Source organism: Lepus europaeus, chromosome 3 (assembly GCF_033115175.1).
Source record: "Lepus europaeus isolate LE1 chromosome 3, mLepTim1.pri, whole genome shotgun sequence".
Classification (NCBI taxonomy): Eukaryota; Metazoa; Chordata; class Mammalia; order Lagomorpha; family Leporidae; genus Lepus; species Lepus europaeus.
The window spans coordinates 28,526,524-28,544,418 of NC_084829.1; positions in this window are offsets into that span (position 1 = coordinate 28,526,524).

Consider the following 17,895-nt stretch of genomic DNA (forward strand, 5'->3'; position numbering starts at 1 on the left):
GCAAAGAAATCAAAGTGTCCTTAGCGATATTGGGCTTGATTTAGCCACAACTAAACCAGGTGATTCGGATTTCATGCACCATGATACAAAAGAAAAATTGGAAAAGAAGCAAAGAAATTAGAGTCCTTGGCAATACTGGGCTTGATTTAGGCACAAGTAAACTTGATGCTTGTGTTTGGATCCACTCCTCCCAGCTGACTGCCTGTGGAATTCTGATGGAATTAAACACAACATGCCAATCACACTCATTTATTATGGAATGAAAAACGGTCCCTTCTACATATGGGTTACATTTCCATTGCATCAGAATACAAAACGCAGAGAATTGAGAAGGCAAAAAATACTCAGACCCTGAAAAAGTTCAGGGAATTGCCTATAAAGAAACCAAAAATCGGTTGAGGCACCCAAAACAATGAAAGAAAGCTAAAATGGGAGCAAGCCAAAACCTGTGCTATGAATGAAAAAGACCATTCCTCCCATCCACTTTACTCAGTATTCTAGGCTCAGATTGAAAGGTAATATCAAATTCAATACAAACCATGATAAATAAGAAATATATGAAAATAACAAAGATCAAAGAGTCCTTAGTGATATTTAGCTTGATTGCGTCACAAGTAAACCAGGTTTTTCGGGTTTCATCCACCACTTCTAGCCCACTGAGTGTGGAATTCTGAATGAATTAACATGAAAATCACAGTCACACTCAATTTGGAGGGAATAAAATCTGTCCCTTCTACAATGGGTTACATTTCGCATTCCAAAAAGAAAACAAAACAAAACATTCACTTTGGTCATATTTCCTGTAGATTTCTAACCATAAAATTCCAATCTGTTGTGTTTCTTATATCCTAATGGATTCTCGGTCTACACTCTTGCTTTTATTGCAAAGGAATACAAAATGTAGGGAAGGAAGAAGGCAAAACAAACTCAGACGCAGAAAAAAATTGAGGAAATTGCTGATCAAGAGACCAAAAATGGGCTGAGGTACCCAAAACAATGACAGAAATCTGGAATGGGAGCCAACCAAAACCAGTGCCCTGATTGAAAAAGAACTTTCCTCAATGCCCTGAACTCTAGCAGAAGGTCACATCATAAATTCATTGCAACACTGATAAATAAGAAAAGTGTGAATAAAAAAAGCGAAGAATTCCAAGAGTCCATAACCATATTGGGTTTGATTTAGTCAAAGTAAACCAGATGTTTCTGGTTGGATCCATGCCTTCCAGACAACTGACTGTGGAATTCTAATTTAATTCACCAGAAACTCACAGGCACACTCCTTTGGGAGAAAATTCAACTGTGTGCTTTCTACAAAAGGGTTACATTTCTTTTTCCAAACCACAAAAACTCATCTTTGTCCTGTGGCCTGTAGATTATTTAGCATAACAAGCCAATTGGTTCTGTTTTTGAATGAGGGATACTCTGTCTAAACTCTTGTTTTATTGTATCAGAATCCAAAATGCAGGGAAGTAAGAAGGCAAAACAAACTCAGAGCCAGAAAAAATGGAGGAAATTGCCAATCAAGAACCCAAACATGGGCTGGGGCACCTAAAACAATGAAAGAAAACAAGAAGGGGAGCCAGCCAAAACTTGTGCCCTGATTGAAAGAGAAAATTCCTCCCATGCTCTGAACTCCATATTCCAGCCTGAAAACAATAGGGAACATCATGAAATTCACTACAAAACATGATAAATAAGAATAATTTGAAAAGAAGCTAACAAATCAAAGAGTCCTTAGCGATATTTGGCTTGATATAATCATATGTAAACAGGGTGTTTCTGGTTTCATCCACCCCTTCCAGCCTACAGGCTCTGGAATTCTGATTTAACTCACCAGATAATCGCAGTCACACTCATTTTGGAAGGAATGAAAATCTGTCCCTTCTACAAAAGTGTTACATTTCATTTTCCAAAACACAAAAACTCATCTTGGTCATGTTTCCTGTTGATTTCTAAGCATAAAATGCCTATTTCTTCTGTTTTTTATTTCAATAAGGATACTTTGTCTACACTCTTGTTGATATTAGGTCAGCATACAATATGCAGGGACAGATGAAGGTAAAACAAACTCAGATCCAGAAAAAGTTTAGCAAATTGCCGATAAAGAAACCAACATCAGCTGACACACCCAAAACAATGATAGAAAGCTAGAATTGGAGCCATCCAAAACCAGTGCCCTGATTGAAAAAGATCATTCTTCCTGTCCCCTGCACTCCATCATCCAGCCTCAAAACAAAAGGTAACATCATCCAATTCATTACAAACCATGATAAATAAGAAAACTGTCGAAAAAAACAAAGAAATCAAAGAATACCTTGCGACATTGGGCTTGAATTAGTTATGAGTAAACCAGATGTTTCTGGTTTTATCCACCCCTCCCCACCAACTGGCTTTGGAATTCTGATGGAATTAACCAGAAAATCGCAGTCACACTCATTTTGGAGTGTATTAAAATCTGTTCCTTCTAAAGTGTTGATACTTAACTGAAAAAAATGATCCCTTTTAAATATAAGAGTGGGAATAACAGAGGGAAGAGATGTACATATGCAGGCTAACTTGCCCCAAACAGTAGAGTTAGAAACATACCACGGGATTCCAATTCGATCTCATCAAGGTGGCATGTGCCAATGCCATCTCACTAGTCCAAGTGATCAATTTCTGTTCACAATGGATCATAATGATAGGACAAAAGTCAAAGAGATCACATAAACAAGACTAGTGTCTGAAAATACTAACCTATAAAATAAAAAAGGGAGAAAGTGATCCAACATGGAAAGTGGAATACACAGCACACTCATAGAATGGCAGATGTCCTAAATAACACTCTGGGCTCAGAATCAGCCCTTAAGGCATTTGGACCCAGCTGAGAAGCCCATGAGAGTATTTCAGGCATGGAAAGACAAGGCACTCTGGCAAAAAAATAAATAAAAATGACCAAAATGAAAGCTCTCCACGAGTGAGTCCCCAGTGGAAAGAGCAGGTCATCAAAGAAGGAGGTACCTTTCTCTGAAGGGAGGAGAGAACTTCCACTTTGACTATGACCTTGCCTAATATGATCAGAGTCAGTGAACCCAAAAGGCTTCCATAGCCTTGGCAACTCATGATGAGAGCCTAGGGAGATTACTGATGCCATAAACAAGAGTGTCAATATGTTGAGTCAACAACAGGAGTCACTGTGCACTTACTCCTCATGTAGGACCTCTGTCCTTATTGTGCTGTACATTGTGATTTAATGCTATAACTAGTACTCAAACAGTATTTTTCCCTTTGTGTTTCTATGTGGGTGCAAACTGTTGGAATCAACACTTAGTATATACTAAACTGATCTTCTGTATGTAAAGAGCATTGAAAATGAATCTTAAAGTGAATGGAAGAGGACAGAGAGTGGGAAAGGGGATGGTTGCTGGTGGGAGATAAGTTATGGGGGGGGGAGCCATTGTAATCCATAAGCTGTACTTTGGAAATTTGTATTCATTAAATAAATGTTAAAAAAAAACTGTCCCTTCTAAAATGGCTTAGATTTCATTTTCCAAGACACAAAAACTCCTCTTGGTCGTGTTGCCTGTAGATTTCTAAGCATAAAATGGCAATTTGTTCTACTTTTTGTACCATAATGGATACTCTCTCCAAACTTGTTTTTATTGCATCAGAATACAAAATGTAGTGAAGGATGAAGGCAAAACAAAATCATACCCAGAAAAGGTTTATGAAATTGCAGATAAGGAACCAAAAATCTGCTGAGGCACCCAAAACAATGAAAAAAGCTAGAATAGGAGAAGCCAAAACCTGTACTATGAATGAAAAATACCATTCCTCCTGTGTCCAGAACTCCATATTCCAGGCTCAAAACAAAAGGTAACATCATCCAATTCATTACAAACCATGGTAAATAAGAAACGTGTGAACAAATGCAAAGAAATCAAACAATCCTTGGTGATATTGGGCTTGATTTAGACACTAGTAAACTGGATGTTTCTGGTTTCATCCAATCCTGCCAGCTGACTGGCTATGGAATTCTGATGGAATTAACCAGAAAATCAAAGTCACACAGATTTTGGAGGGTATTAAAATCTGTCCTTTCTACAAATAGTTTACATTTCATTTTCCAAAACAGAAAAACTCATCTTGGTCATGCTGCCTGTAGATTTCTAAAGATAAAATGCCAATTTGTTGTGGTTTTTATATCATAATGGTTAATTTGTCTACACTCTTGTGGTTTTTTTTGGCATTAGAATACAAAAAGTACAGAAGGAAGAAGGCAAAACAAAATCAGACTCAGAGAAAATTTAGGAAATTGCCGATAAAGAAAATAACAATCAGCTGAACCACCATTACAAAAAAAGCGACAATTGAAGCAAGCCAAAACCTATGCCCTGATGGAAAATGACCATTCCTCCCATGCCCTGAACTCCATATTCTAGCCTCAAAACAAAAGGTAATATCATTAAATTTCTTACAAACCATGAGAAATAAGAAAAGTGGAAAAAAAAACAAAAAACAAAGAAATCAAAGAGTCCTTAGCCATATGGGGCTTGATTTAGTCACTAGTAAACCGGATGTTTCTGGTTTCATCCACCCCTCCCAGCCAACTGGCTGTGGAATTCTGATGGAATTAACAAGAAAACCCCAGTCTCACTCATTATTGAGTGAATTAAAACTATCCCTTGTCAAAATAGGTTACATTTCCTTTTCCTGAACACAAAAACTCATCTTGGTCATGTTGCCTGTAGATTTCTAAGCATAAAACATCAATTTATTGTGCTTTCCATATCATATTGGATACTCTGTCTAAACTCTTGATTTTTTGGCATTAGAATACAAAAAGTCCAGAAGGAAGAGGGCAAAACAAACTCAGACCCAGAAAATATTTAGGAATTTGCCAATAAAGAAACCAATAGTCTGCTGAGGCACCCAAAACAATGAAATAAAGCTGGAATGAGAGCCAGCCAAAACCTGTGCCCTGCTTGAAAAAGACCATACCTCCCATGCCCATCACTCCATATTCCAGGCTCAAAACAAAAGGTAACATCATCCAATTCATTACAAACCATGATAACTAAGAAAAGTGTGGAAAAAAAAACAAAGAAATCAAAGAGTCCTTAGTGATATTGGGCTTTTTTTAGTGACAAGTAATCAGGATGCTCTCTATTTCATCCACCACTCCCAGCCAACTGGCTGTGGAATTCTGATGGAAGTTACCCAAAAATCTCAGTCACACTCCTTTTGGAGGGTATTAAAATCTGTCCCTTCTACAAAAGGTTTACATTTCATTTTCCAAACCACAAAAACTTATCTTGCTTGCGTTGCCTGTAGATTTCTAAACATAAAAGGACAATTTGTTCTGTTTTTTATATTATAATGGATATTCTGCCTACACTCTTGTTTTTATTGTGTTAGAATACAATGTGCAGGGAAGGAAGAAGGGTAAACAAACTCAGACCCAGAAAAAATTTAGGTAATTGCCCATACTGAAACCAAAAATCTGCTGAGGTACCCAAACAATGAAAGAAAGCTAGAATTGGAGCAAGCCAACACCTGTGCCCTGCTTGAATATGACCACTCCCCCCATGCCCTGAACTCCAATTCCAGGCTCAAAACAAAAGGTAACATCATCCAATTCATTACAAACCACTATAAATAAGAAAAGTGTGAAAAAACCAAAGAAATCAAAGAGTCCTTAGCGATATTGGGTTTGATGTCGTCACAAGAAAACCGGATGTTTCCGGTTTCATCCACCCCTCCCAGCTGACTGGCTATGGAATTCTGATGGAATTAGCCAGAAAATCGCAGTCACACTCATGTTGGTGGATATTCAAATCTGTCCCTTCTCAAATGAGTTACGTTCAATTTTCCAAAACACAAAAAGTACTCTTGGTCATGTTGCCTGTAGATTTCTAAAAATAAAAAGCCAATTTGTTCTTTTTTTTATACCATAATGGATATGCTGCCTATACTCTTTTTTTATTGCATCAGAATACAAAATGTAGGGAAGGAAGAAGGCAAAAAAAACTGTGACGCAGAAGTAATTTAGGAAATTTCCCATAAAGAAACCAAAAATCAGCTGAGGCATCCAAAGCAATGAAAGAAATCTAGAATTAGAGCAAGCCACACCTATGCCCTAATTGAAAAAGACCATTCCTTCCATGCCCTGAACTCCATATTCCAGCCTCAAAACAAAAGGTATCATCATCAAATTCACTACAAACCATGAGAAATAAGAAATGTGGGCAAAAAATCAAAGAAATAAAAGATGCCTTAGCAATATTTGTCTTGAGTTAGTCACAAGTATTCCGGATGTTTCCAGTTTCATCCACCCCTCCCAGCCGACTGGCTGTGGAATTCTGATTGAATTGACCAGGAAATCACAGTCACAATCCTTTGGGTATGTATTAAAATCTTTCCCTTCTACAAATGGATTACATCTCATTTTCCAAAACACAAAAATTCATCTTGGAGGTGTTAGCTCTAGATTTCTAAGCATAAAACAGCAATTCAGCCTTTTTTCTTTTTATCATAATGGATACTGTGTCTACACTATTGATTTATTATGTCAGAATACAAAATGTCGGGAAGAAAGAAGGCAAAACAAACTCAGACCAAGAAAAAGTTTAGGAAATTGCCATTAAAGAAACCAACAATCGCCTGAGGCACCAAAACAATGAAACAAAGCGAGAATTAGAGGAAGCCCAAACCTTTGCCCTGATTGAAAAACAGCATTGCTCCAGTGGCCTGAACTCCACATTCCAAACTCAACACAAAAGGTAGCATCATAAAATTCATTATAAACCACGATAAATAAGAAAAATTAGAAAAAAAGCAAAGAAATCAAAGAGTCCTTAGCAATATTTGGCTTGATTTAGTCACAAGTAAACCAGATGTTTCCAGATTCATTCACCCCTCCCAGCAGACTCGCTGTGGAATTCTGAAGAACTTAACCAGAAAATCACATTCTCACTCCTACTGGAGGGAATGACAATCTGTCCCTTCTTCAAATGGTATACATTTCATTTTGCAAAACACAAACACTCATGTTGTTCGCATAGCCTGTAGAATTCTAAGCATAAAATCCCAATTTGTTATGTTTTTTTTTTAATATCATAATGGATACTCTGTCTAAACTGTTGTGTTTTTTGCATCAGGATAAAAAATATAGTGAAGGAAGAAGGCAAAACAAACTCAGACCCAGAAAAAATTCAGGAAGTTACTGATAAAGAAACAAAAAATTGGCTAAGGCGCCCAAAACTCTAAAAGAAAGCTAGATTTGGAAGAAGCCCAAACCAGTGCCCTAATTGAAAAACAGTATTCCTCCCATGCCCTGAATTCCATATTCCAGCCTCAAAACAAAAGGTAACATCATCTACTTCATTACAAACCATGATAAATAAGAAAGTGTGAAAAAAAAAAAAAAGAAATCCAAGAGTTCTTAGCAATATTGGGCTTGATTTAGTCACAAGTAAACTGGATGTTTCCAGCTCCATCCACCCCTCCCAGCCAACTGGCTGTGGAATTCTGATGGAATTAACCAGAAAATCGAATCACACTCTTTTTGGACGGTGTTAAAATCTGTCCCTTCTGACACGCTCAATTGGACTTGCTCCAAATGGTGGAGTTAGAAATGTGCCACGGGGCCGGTGCCGCGGCTCACTAGGCTAATCCTCCGCCTTGCGGCGCCAGCACACCGGGTTCTAGTCCCGGTCGGGGCACTGATCCTGTCCCGGTTGCCCCTCTTCCAGGCCAGCTCTCTGCTGTGGCTAGGGAGTGCAGTGGAGGATGGCCCAAGTCCTTGGGCCCTGCACCCCATGGGAGACCAGGAGAAGCACCTGGCTCCTGCCATCAGAACAGCGCGGTGCGCTGGCCGCAGCGCGCTACCGCGGCGGCCATTGGAGGGTGAACCAACAGCAAAAGGAAGACGTTTCTCTCTGTCTCTCTCTCTCACTATCCACTCTGCCTGTCAAAAAAAAAAAAAAAGAAATGTGCCACGGGATTCCAATACAATCCCATCAAGGTGGCATGTAGCAATGCCATCTCACTAGTTCAAGTGACCAATTTCAGTTCACAATTGATCACACTGATAGGTCTAAGAGTCAAAGGGATCAAACAAACAAGACTAGGGTCTGCTAATCCTAAGTGAGAGAATGAAAAAGGGAGAGAAAGATCCATCATGGGAAGCGGATACACAGCAGACTCACAGAATGGCAGATGTCCTAAATAGCACTCTGGCCTCAGAATAAGCCCTTAAGGCATTCGGATCTAGCTGAAGAGCCTATGAGAGTATTGTAGGCATGGAAAGCCAAGACACCATGGGGGAAAAAAAAAAAGACCTAAATGAAAGATCTCTGCGAGTGAGATCTCAGTGGAAAAAATGGGGCCATCAAAGATGGAGGTACCTTTTGTCTGAAGGGAGGAGAGAACTTCAACTTTGACTATGACCCTATCAGGAAAAGATCAAAGTTGGCGAACCCTAAAGGCTTCCATAGCCTTGGCAACTCATGACTAGAGCCTAGGGAGATTACTGACGCCATAAATTAGAGTGTCAAATTGGTAAGTCGTCATCAGGAGTCACTGTGTACTTACATCTCATGTGGGAATCTGTCCTTAATGTGTTGTATAATGTGAAGTGATGCTATAACTAGTACTAAAACAGTATTTATACATTTCTGTGTGGGTGCAAACTGATGAAATCTTTACTTAGTATTTTCAGAATCGATCTTCTCTATATAAAGATAATTGAAAATGAAAAAAATATACTTGGTTTTAAATTGGAAATTGCATAGCAAACTAATCAATTTTTTAAAAATACCATTTAGGATCTCTGTCCTTAATGTGCTGTACACTGTTATTTAATGCTATAACAAGTACTCCAACAGTATTTCCAACTGTATATCCAATAGTATATCCAACTTTGTGTTGCTATGTGAGGGCAATCTGTTGAAATCTTTACTTAATATATACTAAACTGATCTTCTGTATATAAAGAGAATTGAAAATGAATCTTGATGTGAATGGAAGGGGAGAGGGAGCAGGAAATGGGAGAGTTGTTGTGGGAGGGAATTTTTATGGGGGGGCAAAGCCATTGTAATCCATAAGCTGTACTTTGGAAATATATATTCATTAAATAAAAGTTTAAAAAATTAAAAATAAAACAAAAAAAAATAAAAAAGAGAAAAAAAAAATCTTTCCCTTCTACTAAAGGGTTACATTTCATTTTCCAAAACACAAAAACTAGGCCAGCGCCATGGCTCAATACCCTAATCCCCCACCTTGCAGCACTGGCACACTGGGTTCTATTCCCAGTTGGGGTGCCAGATTCTGTCCCGGTTGCCACTCTTCCAGGCCAGCTCTCTGCTGTGGCCCGGGAGTGCAGTGGAGGATGGCCCAAGTGCTTGGGCTCTGCACCCCATAGGAGACCAGGATAATACCTGTCTCCTGCCTTCAGATCAGTGCAGTGTACTGGCCACAGCAGCCACTGGAGGGTGAACTAATGGGAAAAGGAAGACCTTTCTCTCTGTCTCTCTATCTCACTGTCCACTCTGCCTTTAAAAAAAAAAACTAGGCCATGTTTCCTGTAGATTTCTAAGCATAAAACGCCAATTTATTGCATTTTTTATGTCATAATGGATACTCTGTCCAAACACTTGCTTTTCCTGCATCAGAATACAAAATGCAAGGAATGGAGAAGGCAAAACAAACTCAGATCCAGAAAAAATTTAGGAAATTGATGATAAAGTAACCAAAAATTGGCTGAGGCACCAAAAACAATGAAAGAAAGTTAGAATTGGAGCAAGCCAAATCCTGTGCCTGGATTGAACAAGACCATTCCTCCTGTGCCCTGAACTACATATTGCAGACTCAAAAACAAGGCAACATCATACAATTCATTTTGAACTATGACAAATACGAAAAATGTGAAAAAATCTAAAGAAATCAAAGAGTCCTTAGCTATATTGGGCTTGATTTGGTCACAAGTAAACCAGATAATTCTGGTTTCATCCACCCCTCCCATTTGACAGTCTGTGGAATTCTGATGGATTTAACAAGAAAATCGCAGTCACACTCATTTTGGAGGGTATTAAAATCTGTCCCTTCTACAAATGGGTTACATTTCATTTTGCAAAACACAAAACTTCATCTTGGTCGTTTTGCCTCCTGATTTTTAAGCATAAATTGCCAATTTGTTGGGTTTTTCATGTCATAATGGATACTTTGTCCAAACTGTTGTTTTTCCTGCATGAGAATACAAAATGCAGGGAAGGGAGAAGGCAAAACAAACTCAGACCCATAGAAAATTTTAGAAATTCCTGATAATTAACCAAAAATCGGCTGAGGCACCCAAAACAATGAAAGTTAGAAGTGATGGAATTAGCAAAAAAAATCGCAGTCACACTTGTTTGCGAAAAAATTCAAATGTGTCCTTTCTATAAATGGGTTACATTTCATTTTCCAAAACACAAAAACTCATCTTGGTCGTGGTCCTTGTATATTTCTAAGCATAAAACACCAATTTGTTCTCCTATTATACCATAATGGATACTCTGTCTACACTGTTGTTTTTATATATACAGGGAAGGAAGAAGGCAAAACAAACTCAGACCCACAGAAAATTTAGGAAATTGCCAATAAAGAAACCAAAAAATTGGCTGAGGCACCCAAAAGAAAGCTAGAAATGGAGTAAGCCAATACCTGTGCCCTGTTTGAAAAAGACCATTCCTCCTATTCCCAGAACTCTATGTTCCAGCCTCAAAACAAAGGTAACATCATAGAATTCATTCCAAACCATGATGAATGAGAAAAGAGTGAGAAAAAAAGAAAGGAATGAAAGAGTTGTTAGCTATATTGGGCTTTATTTAGTCACAAGTAAACCGGATGTTTCCTTTTTCATCCATGCTTCTCAGCAGCCTGGCTGTGAAATTCTGATGGAATTAACCAGAAAATCACGGTAACACTCATTATAGAGGGTATTAAAATCTGTCCCTCCTACAAATGGGTTACATTTCTATTTTCAAAACAGAAAAACTCATCTTGCTCTTGTTGCCCTTAGATTTCTAAGCATAAAATGTAAATTTGTTCTGTTTTTTATATAATACTAGATACTCTGTCTGCACCCATGTTTTCATTGAAACAGAATACAAAATGTAGGGAAAGAAGAAAGCAAAACAAAGGCAGACCCAGAAAAAATTTAGGAAATTGCCAATAAAAAAACCCAAAATCGTCTGAGGCATCTAAAACAATGAAAGAAAGCTATAATTGGAGCAAGCCAAAATCTGTGTCCTGAATGAAAAAGAGCATTCCTCCCGTGCATTGAACTCCATATTCCAGCCTCAACACAAAAGCTAACATCATGCAATTCATTCCAAACCATGAAAAACTAGAAAAGTGTTCAAAAATGCAAGGAAATCAAAGAGTCCTTAGGGATATTGGGCTTACTTTAGTCACAAGGAAACTGGATGTTTCCAGTTTCATCCACCCCTCCCAGCTGACTGGCAGTGGAATTCTGAAGGAATTAACCAAAAAATTGCAGTCACATTCATTTTGGAGGGTATTAAAATCTATCCCTTGTACATATGGGTTACATTTCATTTTCCAAAACATAGTAACTTATCTTGGTCCTGTTGCCTGTAGATTTCTAAGCATACAATGCCAATTTCCTCTGTTTTTTTTAATACAATTATGGATACTCTGTCTATACAAAATAATACCATATCTCCCATGCCCTGAACTCCATATTCCAGCCTGGAAAAAAATGCAACATCATACAAGTCATTACAAACTATGACAAATAAGATAAGTGTGCAAAAGCCCAAAGAAATCAAAGAGTCCTTAGTGATATTGGGCTTCATAGAGTCACAAGGAAACCGGTTGTTTCTGGTTTCATCCACCCCTCTCAGCTGACTGGCTTTGGAATTCTGATGGAATTAAACAGAAAATCACAGTAACACTCATTTTGGAGGGTAGTAAATTCTGTCACTTCTACAAATGTGTTACATTTCATTTTTCAAAACACAAAGACTCATCTTGGTCAGGTTGCCTGTAGATTTCTAAGCCTAAATTCCCAATTTGTTCTGTTTTTTATATCATAATGGATACTCTGTCTACACTGTTGTTTTTCTTGCATTAGAATGCACAATGTAGGAAAGGAAAAAGGCAAAACAAATGCTGATCCAAAAAAATTTATGAAATTGATGATAAAAAAACCAAAATTTCTGAGGCACCCAAAACAATGAAAGAAACGTAGAATTGGAGCAAGCCAAAACTTATGCCCTGATTGAAAAAGACCATTCCTCCCGAGCCCTGAACTCAATATTCCAGTCGCAAAAGAATGGTAACTTCATACCATTCATTAAAAAACATGATAACTAGAAAAGTGTGAAAAAATACAAAAAAATTAAAGATTCTTTTCAATATTCGGTTACAAACCAAGATAAACAAGAAAAGTGTGAAAACAAAGAAATCAAAGAGTCCTTAGCAATATTGGGCTGGATTTGGACACAAGTAAACCGGAAGTTTCCAGTTTCATCCACCCACCCAGCCGACTGGCTGTGGAATTTTGATGGAATTAACCAGAAAATCGCAGTCACTCCTTTTGGAGGATAGTGAAATCTGTTGCTTCTACAAATGGGTTACATTTCAATTCCTAAGACACAAAAAAATCATCTTGGTCATGTTGCCTGTAGATTTCTAAGCATAAAAAGCCATTTTGTTCTGCTTTTTAATGTCATAATGCATACCATTCTCTGAAAGAAGGAGAGAACTTCCACTTTGACTATGAACCTGTCGAAATAAGATTGAAGTCAGTGAACTCAAAAGGCTTCCATAGCCTTGACAACTCATGACTAGAGCCTCAGGAGATTACTGACACAATAAACAAGAGTGTCAAATTGTTAAGTCAACAACAGGAGTCACTGTGTACTTACTTCTCATGCGGAATCTGCCCTTAATGTGTTGTCCAATGTGAAGTAATGCTATAACTAATACTGAAAGAGTATTTTACATTCGTGTTTCTGTGTGGATGCAAACTGATGAAATCTTTACTTAATATATACTAAGTCAACTAGACTCACATCTGACTTCTCATCAGAAACCCTACAAGCTAGAAGGGAATGGCCAGACATAGCCCAGGTACTAAGAGAGAAAAATTGTCACCCCAGAATATTATATCCTGCAAAGCTCTCATTTGTGAATGAAGGTGAAATAAAAACTTTTCATAGCAAACAGAAATTGAAAGAATTTGTTGCCACTCATCCTGCGCTGCAAAAGATGCTTAAAGATGTGTTACACATAGAAACACAGAAACATGGTCATCAATAGGAAAGAAGGTAAAGGAAGGAAACCTCACAGCAAAAGATCACAGGAAGCTCAAATTCCCTTTGACATAGAATTAAAATCTGATTCTCTGTTAAAGCAATGTGTTAAAGTAATCTATTATGTTCTCTTGATGTCTGTTAAATTCTAATTGTTCAAAAACAGCTGAATTTTTATTAAGAGCTCTGGGTTATTTAAATATGTGCTTATTTTCAAAGTTTGAATAATCACCTTGTAACAATGATCAAATGTGGTCTATGTTATGTCATGATTTAAGGAATCTTATTTCAACCAGGTATTTTGGATTTTGAGCATTTTTGGCATTCTTGACAGGCATGCAAAATATAAAAGTTTCAAACAATCTGGTCTCTAAAATTTCCAGTAAATCTTGGACTTTGGTTTTTCCAGTTTGGGTCCAACTGAAAAAAATAAAAGGACCTATGTCTCTCATCTTATAGAGACACCAACTAATCAGGCTATTTGGATTATATTAGAAGTACTGTCAAGATATGACATGGTACAAAATTTTAAGTTTCTATAATGGAAAATGCTGTTAATACAAATGTTTTGAATTAAAAAGTCTAATGATCTTGTGTTACTAGACATGATAGTTATCTTAATGAGAAAGCCCCAGAGGCCTAACGGGTTAAATTCTTGTAAAATCCTACAGGTGCTTTCAAAAATGCTGTGAAGAATGCAAGTGCCTCTTGTTGGTTGATGACTTTATAATTTTAAACATGACAACTTAAAGTCTTTTGTCACCCACAGTTATATATGATTTGCTGCTCATAAAACTACAACAACAACCAGCGTTGTTGGTTCTGTGTTTAGCTGTCCCCCTATAGGTTGCTATGGACTTTTTCCAGCCACCTCTATTGTATTCAGTACTTTGGGATGGCTCTGTAAACAGATGAAGCCAATAATGTATTAACAGTACCAACTGAGAGAAAGTATGGTTAACTGAGGTTACTAAAAACAAAAAGCAATTCAAATCAATTGGCAATCTACAAAAAGAGTTAAAGATTTTAAAAGCTATTATTAAAATTGCTATATTGGTCTATTATGTTATGTTATATGTGTGTACATATTGTATGTCCACATGGGAAAATTTTATTAAGAATTTTATTTTAATTGGCTTATAGATAAGATTGTCCATAAATTTAAGCTGCTAAAATTAATCAAAGATACATTTTAATTCGTGTGACCTGAATCTCTGTATCATATGTTTTATACTTGTTGGTAGAAAGAAACTAAAAACATTTTATATGTTTGTGCTTAAGTTTACTGGTTAAACAAACTACACCATGTTAGATACTTAAGAGGTGTTTTCAAATACATGATTCTTAAATTTTATAAAAGGCATTGGACCATCTGGTAAATGTTTTCTTAAGTTGTTATCTGATGGTTGAAACTGTTTGCTAAGTATTCATGTGATATTGCTATTGTCAGCAAGCGATCTAGGACTTGCTCCCTCATTTCTCTATTCTAAGTCCAACTTGTTCTTTCATTTCTCTATCTCTTCAAGGTAGTAACTAATTCTATTATGAAGGAATCTGTAGGATGCACAATTTAATCTTTAGACCTTATAAAAGAGATGGCTAACATTTTTCTGTAATAGCATAGCCAAAATAAGAGCTTAAATTATAATCTCATAGCTAGATTTACTTCACCATCAGCGAAGTAAACAGTAAGTAGAAAAAACCTCCCTTTCAGACCAAAGGGAAAGAAAGTTTTAAAGTGAGAATATAATTTTCCTCATGGGCATTGTCTACCTTAGAAAAACTACTACAGAACATGCCTGTGACTATGGACTTGTAGTTCAGGCCACCGAAGATTAGAGATGGGACACGGGCACTCCCTTGACTTGCATCCTCTGGTCTGCTTTAACACAAACCAGGAGGAAAAGAAAGCTAGGCATCAGAAGCAATGGGTGGCAGGCCTATTAATGGTTGATGTGTACAGTGATCTGCCCTCAAGGAGACCCAACAGGCCAGTCCACTGCAGTGGCTTTCAATGTGGTAAGCCTGGGCTTCAGCAGAAATCAACTTGTGAAGAGCCCTGGCAGCTCTGCCAAGAGTTGGATCACTGGAAATGGACCTGCCCTGGAGTCAAAGGACTTCAGGTCAGAGCCACAGATCTTATTGGCTCTAAGCTGAAAAGCCCTTCACTCAGCCCAACTTCCAAAGTGACCATTGCAGCTGAGGGGATAGCCAAGCAGGGTCAGCAACATTGCAGGCAGAACTGTAAATTTCTTGTTAGAGATGCCACCTGCCTTTACCTGGCCAGCTCTCCTCCCAGGCAAGCTAAGTAATGAAAATCAACAGGGTGCCTTCCCCCAGGTGGTTTACACCTACCTTAGGATGTACTTCATGTGAAGAGATATATAGGTCTGGGCCTCTTAACTTACAAGGCCTAAACATCACCAGATTATTACCAGGCCCCTTCTATCAGGTTCTATTTGCCTCTCAATCAGAAAACTTAATTGTAGCTTAGACAGCACCTTTCTTAGCTCCTCTAAAAATGACTCTGTCCTTTGTTCTAGACCCTGTCTAGTGCACTTGGGCCTCATTCCTTTGTAATCATAACCTCTACTCTACCACCAATGGCTCTACTCCAAACCTGTGTGTACTGATGGTCCTCTTCCCCACTTAATGCTGTATAATTGTTCAGACCTGGTTAACGCCACTCTTAGGATCATTGGTAACTATCCTCATCCTGTCTTTTATGACCTTGTCTATATATTATCAGAGTTAGCGAACTGGGAAGGCTTCCATAGCCTTGGCAACTCATGACGAGAGCCTAGGGTGGTTACTGGCACCATAAATTAGAGTGTCAATTTGTTGGGTCAACAACAGGAGTCACCGTGCACTTTCTCCTCATTTGGGATCTCTGTCCTTAATGTGCTGTACATTGTGATTTAATGCTATAACTAGTACTCAAAAAGTATGTTTCACTTTGTGTTTCTATGTGGGTGAAACTGTGAAATCTTTACTTAATATATACTAAATTGATCTTCTATATATAAAGAGAATTGAAAATGAATCTTGATATGAATGGAAAGGGAGCGGGAGTGGGATAGAGGAGGGTTGCGGGTGGGAGGGAAGTTATGGGAGGGGGAAGCCATTGTAATCCATAAGCTGTACATTGTAAATTTATATTCATTAAATAAAAGTTTTTAAAAAAAATAAAATAGATCTTGATGTGAATAGAATGGGAGAGGGAGCGCAAGATGTGAGGGGTGCAAGTGGGAGGGAAATTATGGGGTGGAAGCCATTTTAATCCATAAACTGTACTTTTGAAATTTATATTTACTAAATAAAAGTTAAAAAAAAGAAAAAGACCATTCCTCCTATGCCCTGAACTTCATATTCCAGCCTCCAAACAAAAGGTTAAATCGTACAATTCATTACAAACCATGATAAATAAGAAAAGTGTGAAAAAAAATCAAAGAAACTGGATGTTTCCAGTTTACAGTTTCATCGACCCCTCCCAGGCAACTGGCTTGGAATTTTGATACCAATAACCAGATAATCGCAGTCACTCTCGATTTGGAGGGAATGAAAATCTGTCCCTTCTACAAACTGGTATCATTTCATTTTCTAAACCACAAAAACTCATATTGGTCATGTTTCCTGTAGATTTCTAAGCATGAAAATCGGCTAAGGCACCAAAAGCAATGAAAACAACCTAGAGTTGGAGCAAGCCAAAACCTGTGCCCTGATTTAAAAAGAGCATTCATTCTGTGCCCTGAACTCCATATTCCAGCCTCCACACAAAAGGTAACATCATACAATTTATTACAAACCATGATGAAGAAGAAAAGTGTGAAAAAAAACTAAAGAAATCCAAGGGTCCTTAGGGATACTTGGCTTGATTTAGTCACAAGTAAACCCAATGATTCTGGTTTCATAGACCGCCCAGCCGACTGGCTGTGGAATTCTGATAGAATTAACCAGAAAATTGCAGTCCCACTCATTTTGGAGGGTATTAAAATCTGCCCTCACAAATGGGTTACATTTCATTTTCCAAAACACAAAAACTCACCTTGGTGATGTTTCCTGTGGATTTCTAAGCACAAAATCCCAATTTGTTCTTTTTTTTATACCATAATGGAAACTCTGTCTACACTGTAGATTTTATTGTGTCAGAATACAATATGCAGGTAAGGAAGAAGGGAAAACAAACTCTGACCACGAGAAAATTTAGGAAATTTCCGATAAAGAAAGCAAAAATCGGCTGAGGCACCAAAAACAATGAAAGAAAGCTAGAATTGGAGCAAGCTAAAACCTGTGCACTCATTGAAAAAGACCAATCCACCCCTGACCTGAACTCCATATTCCAGCCTCAAAACAAAAGGTAATATCAAATTCATTATAAAGCATGAAAAATAAGAAAAGTGTGAAAAAAAAAAACCAAAGAAATCAGAGTCCTTGATTTAGTCACAAGTAAACAAGATGTTTCTGGTTTCACCCAACCCTCCCTTCCATCTGGCTGTAATTCTGACGCAATTAACCAGATAATCACAGTCATGCTCATTTTGGAGGGAATGAAAAACTGTCCCTTCTACAAATGGGTAACATTTCATTTTCCAAACCA